Raw genomic sequence first — 12,803 nt, 5'->3', positions numbered from 1 at the left:
TTGGTAAATGTTTTGATTGGGGGGCTGGCTATGGATTAGCCCTTCTCTAAATAATTGCTTGTAACTCCTGGTCTGTAGTGGTTCTAATGTAAAAAATGGTTAATCTTAACAGATCTAATGAATATGCATCGAAATGTATGACTTTTTCGCCAAATTTAGTTGAGGTGGGGCAGCCCCCGTCCTTTGTAGCCAAATATTTCAGCACCTGTATGTGATCTAACAAAAAATGCCTGATCACACTGGATCTAACAGATATCTAACCAATGACATTCAATTTTGATAAGTTTTTGGTTGAGGGGGGGCTAACTAGCTCACTATGGGTTATCCCCCCTCTCTAAATAATTGCTTATAACTCCGGTTCTGTAGCAGACCTAACGTTGAAAATGGTTGATCAATAGGGATCTAACGAATATCTAACAAATTACATACATTTTGGTCAATTTGTTGATCGGGGGTTTGGCTACAGGTTAGCCCCGCTCTAAATAATTGCTTATAAATCCTGTTCTATAGCGGATCTAATGTTAAAAATGGTTGATTTTACCGGATCTAACGAATATGCATTGGAATGAATGACTTTTTTCCCAAAATTTAGTTGAGGGTCGGCCAGCCCCACTCCTTTGTAACCAAATATTTCAGCACCTGTGTGTGATCTAACTAAAAAAATACTGGATCATACCGGATCTAACGTATATCTAACGTTATGTCAATTTTTTGGTTGGGGGGCTAACTAGCTCACTACGGGTTAGACCCCCTCTAAATAATTACTTATAACTCCTGTTCTGTAGCAGATCTAACGTTGTAAATGGTTGATCATACCTAATCTAATGAAGATCTAACAAATGACATGTTTTTGTACTATTTTTGATTCAGGGGGCTGACTAGCTTACTACGGGTTAGCCCCCCTCTCTAAATAATTGCTTATAACTCCGGTTCTGTAGCAGATCCAATGTTGAAAATGGTTGATCATACCGGCTCTAATGAAGATCTCACAAATGACATACATTTTGGTCAATTTGTTGATCGAGGGGGGGCTGGCTATGGGTTAGCCCCCCTCTAAATAATTGCTTATAACTCCTGTTCTGTAGTGGATCTAACGTTAAAAATGGTTGATCTTACTGGATCTAGCGAATATTCATTGAAATGAATGAAGTTCGTTGCCAAATTTAGTTGAAGGGGGCCAGCCTCCCTCCTTGCAGCCAAATATTTCAGCACCTGTGTGTGATCTAACAAAAGAAATGCCTGATCATACCGGATCTAACGTATATCTAACCAATGACATAAAATTTTGATAATTGTTTGGTTGAGGGGGGCTAACTAGCTCGCTACAGGTTAGCGCCCCCTCTAAGTAATTGCTTATAGCTCCTGTTCTGTAGCAGATCTAACATTGTAAATGGTTGATCATACCTTATCTAATGAAGATCTAACAAATGCCATATGTTTTTGTACCATTTTTGATTGGGGGGATTGACTAGCTTACTATGGGTTAGCCCCCCCTCTCTAAATAATTGCTTATAACTCCTGTTCTGTAGCAGATCTAACGTTGTAAATGGTTGATCATACCTGATCTAATGAAGATCTAACAAATACCATTTGTTTTTGTACTATTTTTGATTGGGGGGGTTACTAGCTTACTACGGGTTAGCCCCCTCTCTAAATAATTGCTTATAACTCTGGATCTGTAACAGATCTAACATTGAAAATGATTGACCATACCAGATCTAACGAAGATCTAACAAATGACATACATTTTGGTAAATTTTTTGATTGGGGAGCTGGCTATGGATTAGCCCCTCTCTAAATAATTGCTTGTAACTCCTGTTCTGTAGTGGTTCTAATGTAAAAAATGGTTAATCTTACCAGATCTAATGAATATGCATCGAAATGTATGACTTTTTCGCCAAATTTAGTTGAGGTGGGGCAGCCCCCGTCCTTTGTAGCCAAATATTTCAGCACCTGTATGTGAACTAACAAAAAATGCCTGATCACACTGGATCTAACAGATATCTAACCAATGACATTCAATTATGATAAGTTTTTGGTTGAGGGGGGGCTAACTAGCTCACTATGGGTTAGCCCCCCTCTCTAAATAATTGCTTATAACTCCGGTTCTGTAGCAGACCTAACGTTGAAAATGGTTGATCAATAGGGATCTAACGAAGATCTAACAAATTACATACATTTTGGTCAATTTGTTGATCGGGGGGTTGGCTACAGGTTAGCCCCGCTCTAAATAATTGCTTATAAATCCTGTTCTATAGCGGATCTAATGTTAAAAATGGTTGATCTTACCTGATCTAACGAATATGCATTGGAATGAATGACTTTTTTCCCCAAATTTAGTTGAGGGTCGGCCAGCCCCACTCCTTTGTAGCCAAATATTTCAGCACCTGTGTGTGATCTAACTAAAAAAATACTGGATCATACCGGATCTAACGTATATCAAACGTTATGTCAATTTTTTGGTTGGGGGGCTAACTAGCTCACTACGGGTTAGACCCCCTCTAAATAATTACTTATAACTCCGGTTCTGTAGCAGATCCAATGTTGAAAATGGTTGATCATACCGGATCTAATGAAGATCTCACAAATGACATACATTTTGGTCAATTTTTTGATCGAGGGGGGGCTGGCTATGGGTTAGCCCCCCTCTAAATAATTGCTTATAACTCCTGTTCTGTAGTGGATCTAACGTTAAAAATGGTTGATCTTACTGGATCTAGCGAATATTCATTGAAATGAATGAAGTTCGTTGCCAAATTTAGTTGAAGGGGGCCAGCCCCCCTCCTTTGCAGCCAAATATTTCAGCACCTGTGTGTGATCTAACAAAAGAAATGCCTGATCATACCGGATCTAACGTATATCTAACCAATGACATAAAATTTTGATAATTGTTTGGTTGAGGGGGGCTAACTAGCTCGCTACAGATTAGCGCCCCCTCTAAGTAATTGCTTATAGCTCCTGTTCTGTAGCAGATCTAACATTGTAAATGGTTGATCATACCTTATCTAATGAAGATCTAACAAATGCCATATGTTTTTGTACCATTTTTGATTGGGGGGATTGACTAGCTTACTATGGGTTAGCCCCATCTCTCTAAATAATTGCTTATAACTCCTGTTCTGTAGCAGAACTAACGTTGTAAATGGTTGATCATACCTGATCTAATGAAGATCTAACAAATGCCATTTGTTTTTGTACTATTTTTGATTGGGGGGGTTTACTAGCTTACTACGGGTTAGCCCCCTCTCTAAATAATTGCTTATAACTCTGGATCTGTAGCAGATCTAACATTGAAAATGATTGATCATACCAGATCTAACGAAGATCTAACAAATTACATACATTTTGGTAAATTTTTTGATTGGGGGGCTGGCTATGGATTAGCCCCTCTCTAAATAATTGCTTGTAACTCCTGTTCTGTAGTAGTTCTAATGTAAAAAATGGTTAATCTTACCAGATCTAATGAATATGCATCGAAATGTATGACTTTTTCGCCAAATTTAGTTGAGGTGGGGCAGCCCCCGTCCTTTGTAGCCAAATATTTCAGCACCTGTATGTGATCTAACAAAAAATGCCTGATCACACTGGATCTAACAGATATCTAACCAATGACATTCAATTTTGATAAGTTTTTGGTTGAGGGGGGGCTAACTAGCTCACAATGGGTTAGCCCCCCTCTCTAAATAATTGCTTATAACTCCGGTTCTGTAGCAGACCTAACGTTGAAAATGGTTGATCAATAGGGATCTAACGAAGATCTAACAAATTACATACATTTTGGTCAATTTGTTGATCGGGGGGTTGGCTACAGGTTAGCCCCGCTCTAAATAATTGCTTATAAATCCTGTTCTATAGCGGATCTAATGTTAAAAATGGTTGATCTTACCGGATCTAACGAATATGCATTGGAATGAATGACTTTTTTCCCCAAATTTAGTTGAGGGTCGGCCGGCCCCACTCCTTTGTAGCCAAATATTTCAGCACCTGTGTGTGATCTAACTAAAAAAATACTGAATCATACCGGATCTAACGTATATCTAACGTTATGTCCATTTTTTGGTTGGGGGGCTAACTAGCTCACTACGGGTTAGACCCCCCCTCTAAATAATTGCTTATAACTCCTGTTCTATAACAAATCTAATGTTGAAAATGGTCGATCATACCTGACCTAACAAAGATCTAACAAATGACATCCGTTTTTTTACTATTTTTGATTGAGTGGGGGTGACTAACTTACTACGTGTTAGCCCCCCTCTAAATAAATGCCTATAACTCCTGTTCTGTAGCAGATCTAACATTCAAAATGGTTGATCATACTGGATCTAATGAAGATCTAACAAATGACATACTTTTTGGTCAATTTTTTGATTGAGGGAGTGCTAGCTACGGGTTAGCCCCTCCCACTAAAGAATTGCTTATAACTCCTGTTCTGTAGCAGATCTAACGTCAGAAATGGTTGATCAAACCGGATCTAACAGAGATCTAATGAACCAGATAATTTTTTGTAAAAGATCATGAAAAAGTGGGGGCTAACCCGGGTGAGGTCACTAATCCTGGGGTTTGTGCAAATGATATGCCACTCAGAACCCAGCCCTTCTGAATACAATTGTATTGGGGATATAGGTTTCAGCGTTTACCTTGTTGCTGGGAGTGCATTTCACCATGTAGGGCCCTAAAAGGCTGTCATGGTAGGGCAATCAATAAAAACAAAAAAAGGGACATGTCATAGAAATAGAAGTAGGGCTAAAGTAAACAAAAATCAAACTTTAGTCCTACTTCTATGTCGCTAGCCTGTTGCGGAGGTGGGGAGGGGGTGTGCTCACAAGCACACTCCTCTCATTGGAGGAGAGCGCCTGGGAGGCGAAGGGGGAGGAAAATAGAGCGTGAAAAGCATTTCACGCCCCCATTCGTGCAGGAAGAGTTATGCTGGGACCCAATTTCGATATAACAAAATCGGGTCCTGGTAAAAACTGAGACAGTAGCCACCCACCCTTGGGGACCCGAGACGGGGTTTATAAAATCAAAAGACTCCAGGGACCATGGGACGGAGGGTGATTTCCCCGGACTGTCCCAGGAAAACTGGGACATCTGGTCACCCTACCTCTGGGCCATGTGCTTTAGCTTTGCGCAGTGGCAGTATTGTAGCTCATGAGGTATAACCAAGGCGTTATTATTGCTTATTGAAAACTTTACCCAATACCCCGCCATGACAGCTTGGAATATAGTTGGAATTGGTAATTTTTGACAGTCTCTACAGAGGCTGAAAATATTTGTTTGAAAACAAGACAATGACGCTTTTACTCCACTGGAGAAGACCTAGCCAGAGGGTTGTTTTTTGGAACCAATTCCTTCTATTCTTTGTTCTCTCATGGCCTACCCTCATCTAAGGTATTTACTTCCTGAATCTAGCGCATTTGTAAACTGCAAACAGCTGAGCTAAGTCTATGGAACCGCTGACCATGCAGCAGTTGCATTAAGTCCCTCAGTTGTCTCGCTGCCTTCTTGATCTAACACATGAAAACCATGAGCTTTCAGAAACTAGCAGACATTGATCTGACTGCCTTCGATCATCTTTGCCACAACGCTTGAGGGCTGCCAAACACAGAAACTGCTCTCCTGAACATCTGTGAAGACCTGCTCTCCAACCTTGACTCTAACACCCCTTGCATCCTCATCCTGCTTGATCTCTCCTCTGCCTTTGACACTGTCAACCATGCCAACCTGCTCAACCGTCTCCGTGATAACCTGGGTATCACTGGTCTGGCTCTGGCGTGGCTGACTTCTTTCCTCTCCAAGCGACCCTCTCAGGTCCAACTTGGGTCCATCCTCTCTGCTATCTTTTTCTGTACTTGTGGTATCCCCCAGGGGTCTAGCCTCTCTACCTGGCTGTTGAACCAATACCTGGCACTCCTGGCCCACCGCATCGCTGCTCTCTGCCCCAACTTTCAGTTTTATGCGGATGACACCCAGCTCATCTTCAGGCTACCCTCGGCCTCCTCCTCTACTTCCTCATCTCAGACTGTCTGTCTGCTATCCAGGAGTGGTGTGCTGCCAATGATCTCTGCCTTAATGCCAGTAAGACTGAGATTCTCCTCATCGGCACACCCACTCCCTCCTTTCCTTCAGCTCTCTGGCCGACCACTCTTGGCACTCTTCCTGTTCCCATCTGCAATGCTAAAAACCTCGGGGTCATCTTCGCCTCTAAACTCTCCTTCTCTCCTCACATCGCTGACATTTCTAAGAAGTCACACTACCAGCTGCACCTCCTCAGAGGTATTCTTCCTTTCCTCTCCTTCCCCCAGAAGCTCACTGTCTCCAGAGCCCTGGTTCTATCTAGGATGGACTATTGAAAGAGCCTCTTTCTAAATCTGCCTGCTTCTACCCTGTGCCCCCTGCAACTTATCCAGAACAGGACTGCAAGACTTGTCCTTGGCCTCAAGCCCATGGAACATATATCTCCAGGACTGAAATCTCTGCACTGGCTCCCAATGGCTGCGAGGATTACGTTCAAAACCCTCTGCATCATCCACAAGACCTTCTGGGGCCTGGGGCCTCAATACCTTTAACTCTTTCTTCCTGAATACCTTCCTTCTCGAGCTCTTGGCTCATCTGCCTCAAACTCCCTCAGGGTCAGTCGCTTCTCCAAGCAACAAGTTGGTGGTAGATCTCTTTGTTCGGCTGGGGCCTCCATCTGGAACAGCCTCCCTGCTCCCCTGAAACTTGAGGAGAATCATCTTCGGTTCCGGAAGCACCTCAAAACCTTTCTCTTTGCTTCTGCTTCTTCTCCTCCTCTCCCTTGCTGACTTCCTGGCTGACACTGAAATTGCACTGGTTACCTGGCCACCCTCTGATCTCGGGGCCAGGTCCCCTCCCCCACCAGTCGCACTCCTGCACTGCCTTCCCAGCAACCCCTGCACTTGGGGACTGTTTTCTGCATCCCTATAGTCCCACTTCCAGCACTTGACACCTGATGTCTGCACTCACCCCGCACTTGCCACCGGCTGGCCGTACTTTTACTTATTGTTTATTTCTTTTCTTATTCCATGTACTGCACTGTCCTCTCCCCCTGCCCCCATGCACTTCTCCTCCCTCCCCTTCCCATGCAATTGCGTGATCTGAATGACATCTGGCCTAGTAGGATCGTTGTCTGTCTTCCCTCTGTTCCCCCTCCCTTGCTTCGTCACGCCTTGAAACACTTGTGTACAGGCGCGCTATAAATGCCATATCATATCATCTCATAACTGTGCAACCACTGCTCTTCCGAAAGTCAGCAGATTGCTGGATGGTTATTCAGGGTGGCCTGGTTGCGACTTAAACCAACCGCAGCAGATGGGTCACTTTTCCTTTGGCCTTCCCTCACCATCCCATTCTTCTCAAGAGACACAAAAGGGGATTTCTGTCACCATGCATTCTATAGACACTCATTCACATGAAGTCAATAACCCGACATCTCTTGGTGTGACTTCCAAGGCACCAGTGGTCCAGGGATGAATATCGGTTTCTAAACCATCAATCAGTCCCACACCTCTAGTACACCAGAAAGGATCCGAACAGTGGACGGAAGAGCAGGCTTATCGCGGCAATGTCGTGGATCGTTGGTTAGTTTCAACACAGCAAAAATACTATTGTTACCCACTGATAAAAGGGACTGTCCAGTCAAGGTTGTATAAAAACATCTACTTTATTATTATTACAACAGACAGTTCTAGCACACTACAAAATACAACCAACCCTGTAAAGGAAAACAGAGGACAGACTGTTTCACAAAGGAAAGGGATGCAATCTGGATACTGACAAGATTGTAGTCGGTAAAGCAATCAGTCTTAACTGTAAAAGGGTATTTGGTTGCAGCACCAAGGGGGCAAGGGGTCATAAATGTCACTAATGGCCTTCGGAGAAGGACCAGGGGGACAGCACCACAAAGATGATCTTGGTGCTTGACAGCATCAAGTCGGTTCCAGGACGTGTTGCAGGTCCTGCGACAGAGTTCAAGACAGGAGACAGCTGTGGATATCACGTGGCAGACAGTTCGGCAAGCGAGGCAAGGTGGACGGCTGCAGGCTTCCCTACACGGCAGCTCAGGTTCAAGAATTGTCTCTGTGCTGGTTGGCGGATCTGGAACGCTGGTCGAGGGTTCTCAGACGGCTTTAGTGACTGCACAGTAACAACAGTCACTGGTGCAGCCGGTCACGGTTCAAGGGCTCGACTGCTTCGAAAATGTCCTTAAAAGATGGACGCTGGTTGATGGTTGTTGTGGCACTCCTCCTAGCTTCTTTGCAGGGCTTGTGTCATCCTTTAAGGCGGACGGCCCAAAGCTGAGAAGAGTGTTTGCAGGCAACGGCCTTGTCCTTTGTTCAGGGACTCTCTGGCACTTCCCACCTAGGAAGCTTGCTGGCTTAACCTAGCAGTGCACGCTGTCTCCTGGCTGGGTACAGGTTTTGGGGATGCTGGACGGGTCCTCTGAGTCTGACATCTCCCTCTGTACCCTGTGAGATGTTTTGGGGGGATCCTGCTTCCCTCTTGGGAATCCTGGCCTTCCTTCACTGGTAGAAGCTGTAAGGCAGACTGTACATTCAGCCAGGGTCCAAATGAGTCCTTCTTCTTACTCCTTTCGAAGTTGTCAGATGATCCGCTAAGTCAGGGGCTCAGCCCACCTTTAAAGCCAAATGGGCCCCAGGAATGGAGCAGGTTAAGCCTACCTTAATGACCCAATCCTGGCTCCCCACGAACAATCTTCTGTTATGCGTGTGGTCATGACCAGAGTGCTTTGCAACAGGTAAGGTAAGGGGTGACAACATGTACTAGTAAGTCGCACCCATCTTCCTGTCCGCTGTGGATCAAAGTGTCTCTCAGATTAATTGAGTTCTCTGTGACTCCCGATCAAAGTGCAGGCCTCCCTTGAAATTTGTAGCGAGAACAGACTTTCTGTCACCATCAAATCACATACTTCTTCCCTCTGAAAGGGGGTTGCCCTGCAGGGGTTGCCTACTGTAAACAGTGGTCCCAGACATGACATTCACTACCCTTCATACAGAAGGGTGGGAGCAAGCTACAAGCTGACACATTGCATATCAACATGGTGTTGGGGTTTCCTGCCATCAGTATGCGCTGCCACCAGAGAGAACTTAACAATAGGCAGGGCGTATCCATGGAGCCTTTGATATTTAAATTAGGCTGGCAATGGCCGGAGGAAGCTATTGCCTTCCCCCTTCAGAGATGCTTTGACGTACCCGTGGCTGTCACATTCCAGCTAAATGTGGCAGGAGGACTGCGCTGGTAGGCGGTGTCCCCCAGAGTACACTTGACGATGTGTTTGCTGTGTGGTGAGCATTGAGAAATGTGTGCGGATTAGCCCCACGCACTTCTGGGAGGTGTATCTACTAACATTCAATTTCTTTTAAAAAGTATCAAACCAGCCCAGGCGAGCACACACTCCCCGTGCGGATAGTCGAATTCCTCACACTTGGTCAGGTTCTTCAATTCCTACAAGTCAAGTGGTCTCTTCTGTCTGATTATGCACTTCATTTGCACAGCAAACAGGCATGTCTTTCCCGCGGCAGCAATGTGTTCTCCAAGCTCCATGCACAGCCAGCCGTTTCTCAGGCGAAATGTTCTCTTCTAACCTCAGTGGCAGAGCCAAACTAGGCAGATGGCTCTGCAAAGGCACAGGAGGTACAGGAAAAAGCCTGAACAGGGCGAGGCCGCTTCATATTTGGCTGTGGCGTGGGAGTAGAAATGCAGGGTCACCCTATGACACAGGGTGCAAGACAGGAAATACATAGGACCTTTTCACTTTTCCCAGACTCTTCTGTAAATTCGGGTCTATTTTCAAGGACAAGTGCAATTATCACAATCAGGTAGGTATGTGATGGCATGGAAATGTATGGAAATTGTAATGGTTTGGGCAATAGTTGGGACGCTCAGAGACAAATTGATTCACTTCTTGTCAATGTCCTGGCTGCACTGGAGAAACAGCTGGTTGTCCTGGTGGAGCATCGCTTCACCTGTCCGCAAAGGGCCCCATTTCTAGATGGTGCCCTCACTCCTGTGCAATCCTCCAATAACTCTTTGCATTCTCAAGCCTCTCCCATGTTGTCTTGGCAACGGTCGGCCAAGACATTTCTCAGGCGGGCGGAGTCACTTGCCATCAGGCTACCTATCGTTCTAAGGGAAAGAGAGCATAGGTAGCAGCCTGCTCATTTGCATGCTTACTCCCAGAATCCTATGCATACCTTGTTACTAGATTTGCTGTGAGTTTGGTGAGCGCAAGATGATACAGGTGTTCACGTCAACAAATCTTGGCACTGGAAGTCAGGTGGTTTTATGAGTTTGACAAAGTATGCTCAGGAAGAAGCTTGCTGGGATCAAACAGGATGCACAGGACTTTGGGTAGAGTGACCAGATTAAAAAAAAAGGGACAGGTCATAGAAATAGAAGTAAGACAAAAGTAAATACAAATAAAACTTAAGTCCTACTTCTATATCGCTGGCCTGTTGCGGGGAGGGGGTGTGCTCACACACACACTCCTCTCATTGGAGGAGAGTGCCTGGGAGGGGAACGGGGAGGCAATGGCGGTGTGAAAAGCATTTCATGCCCACATTTGCGCAGGAAGAATTGCACCGGGACCCGATTTCAGGATTTCTAAATCAGGTTTGGCAAAAACTGGGACCGTAGCCACCCACCCTTGGAAACCCAGCATGGGGTTTATAAAATCAAAAAACTCCCGGGACCCCGGGACAGAGGGTGATTTCTCTGTCTGGTCACCCTATGTCATGGTGAAATGTGCAAAATAGAAAAATGCATTGCTATCTATGTAAAATCGTTAGATATGCATGCAGAATAGCAGCAGTTTCTACCACTGCTGCCTCCATTTTAAAGCAATCCCCAGATGGACCAGAAACTCTCCTCCTATGCATGCACGGGGCAGTTCTAGCATCACCACCTCTCTCTGCTTCAGTTCTGCAGGGGCTGCTATTCTCCTCTGTTTCTCGCCCCTTATTCCTATTTCTGATTTTCTGATCTACCCTTCTTTCCTCCATAAGGAGCTTCCTAGCAGCCCCAGTGAGACCTCCCCGGGACCTGGCTGAGACTCGGGCGTAACTGAAACTTGGGGGCCTAGGTGAGACGTAGGATCTTAGGGAAAGCTTGCTAGCTGCTCACTATTAACAGTACTTGCCATGCAAACTGAACATCACTACTTGCTTCCTGGGTCTCCTCTGCCACCGTTGCATTCTCAAAAAACTTGCAGGCTTTTCAGAATTTCAGGTTTTATAACTGTACTGCCATGGAGGATTCCCCTTTTCTGACACACATTGCGAAGGGCACTCGATGTTAAGGCCATCACAGAAACTAAATTCAGTTCCATTGCACAAAACAAATCTGGCAGTGTTTCTAGTTTTACCTGTACAGTCTTTCTTTTTGCTGACTAAGCTGTAAGTCTGTACTAGACCCCACCCACTTTCTGCGAGCGTGATGAAATGGCTACTGGTCTGCAGTAGTATTGGGATGAGTAATGGATAAAACTCCTACTCAGCCAATACTACAAATTAAACCAGCATTGAAACCTATCATTAAGCTGAACCAGGCATAGCATGAAAGGCATATCTCCTTTCCCACTTTTAAGGTAGCATGGGCCTAGGGTAGCTCATTCTCTTCAGGGGGCATTTGAGTTAGCAAAGAAGCAGTCCAAAGAACCATAGTACTGTGGTACCAAAATTAAAATTAAAAGTCCAACCAAGGCTCTATAAAATAAGATACTTTAATGAAACAAAAAATACATGCAACTAATAAAGTACAAATGACCCACTCCAGCAAGGGAATACACAGAGACTTTGGAATGAAGGGGCACACTAAGGCCCATATTCTGAACTTGGCGCAGTGAAGGTGCTAAACAACATGATTCACTGCGCCAAAAGAGGACGCCCAGGCTCCACTAGTATTCTCAAGGGGGCCTGGGCGTCCTCGTAGATCACGACAGTGCACTATGTGGATTGCCCCTGCTTTTAGTTGTAACAGGCACAATCCAATCTCGGCAGCATTTTTGTAAAATAACAACATATTTGTTATTTTACAAAAATGCTGCCGAGAATACAGTTTCTATACACCAAAGTGAGGAGCTTCAACATTGCAGGATGTTGAATCTGCTTACTTTGGTGTATAGGAAAGTGTTCATATACACCCGTCTGGTGTATATGAATACTTTAATTTAAAGCGAGCAGCTTCAACGTTGCATCATGCAAAGTTCAAGCTGCTCGCTTTAGAAGGTAATGGAATGCGACCACCCCACTACACTGACTAAGGGGAGCGGGGATGGCGGGGTGTCCCCTGCTCTCTTTTGTCAATGTAGTGGGGGTCAGAGGTTGCAGCGTGTCGCCTGCTACCATTAGATGGGAGCGGGGGGCAATAAAGAAAAAAAAAGGACCCTGTGACGCCAGTTTAGACCCACGTTAGTGGGCGAGAACTGACGCTCCAGGGTCCGGGAGGGACGGCAGTACACTTCACGGTGTGCCACCGAAAAGGTAAGTGTGTGGGGGGGGGGTGTGGTTGCAGGGGAAGCAGGGTACATTGAACAATGGCATCACTGCGCCATAATGGGTGTCAGCAATTTAATTGTCGAAATGATGGGTGGCGCTGTAATCACATAGATTCCTCAATCATATCAGTGGCAATTGGCGATTGTCAAAGGGAGTCCCAGGTGCTTGCAGTAGCTCAAAACACACCTTGAAGTGTTTCAGCCTGATTACGTTCAAAACCCTCTGCATCGTCCACAAGACCTTCTGGTGCCTGGGGCCTCAATACCTTCA

At 45.2% G+C, this 12,803-nt stretch overlaps 1 non-coding gene across 1 annotated transcript; it reads left to right on the top strand.

Annotated features, from left to right (window-relative positions):
• Window positions 1-5,119: 5,119 nt before the first annotated feature.
• On the top strand, window positions 5,120-5,260 carry LOC138499012 (U4 spliceosomal RNA). The gene has a single exon (XR_011279069.1). It is a non-coding gene; the product is annotated as a U4 spliceosomal RNA (small nuclear RNA).
• The last annotated feature ends 7,543 nt before the right edge of the window (window positions 5,261-12,803 follow it).

This window comes from Ambystoma mexicanum, chromosome 5q (genome assembly GCF_040938575.1).
Source record: "Ambystoma mexicanum isolate Mex_15411 chromosome 5q, UKY_AmexF1_1, whole genome shotgun sequence".
NCBI classification, from domain to species: domain Eukaryota; kingdom Metazoa; phylum Chordata; class Amphibia; order Caudata; family Ambystomatidae; genus Ambystoma; species Ambystoma mexicanum.
The sequence above is the reverse complement of the archived record's forward strand: the minus strand, read 5'-3'. Positions and strand labels throughout refer to the sequence as shown.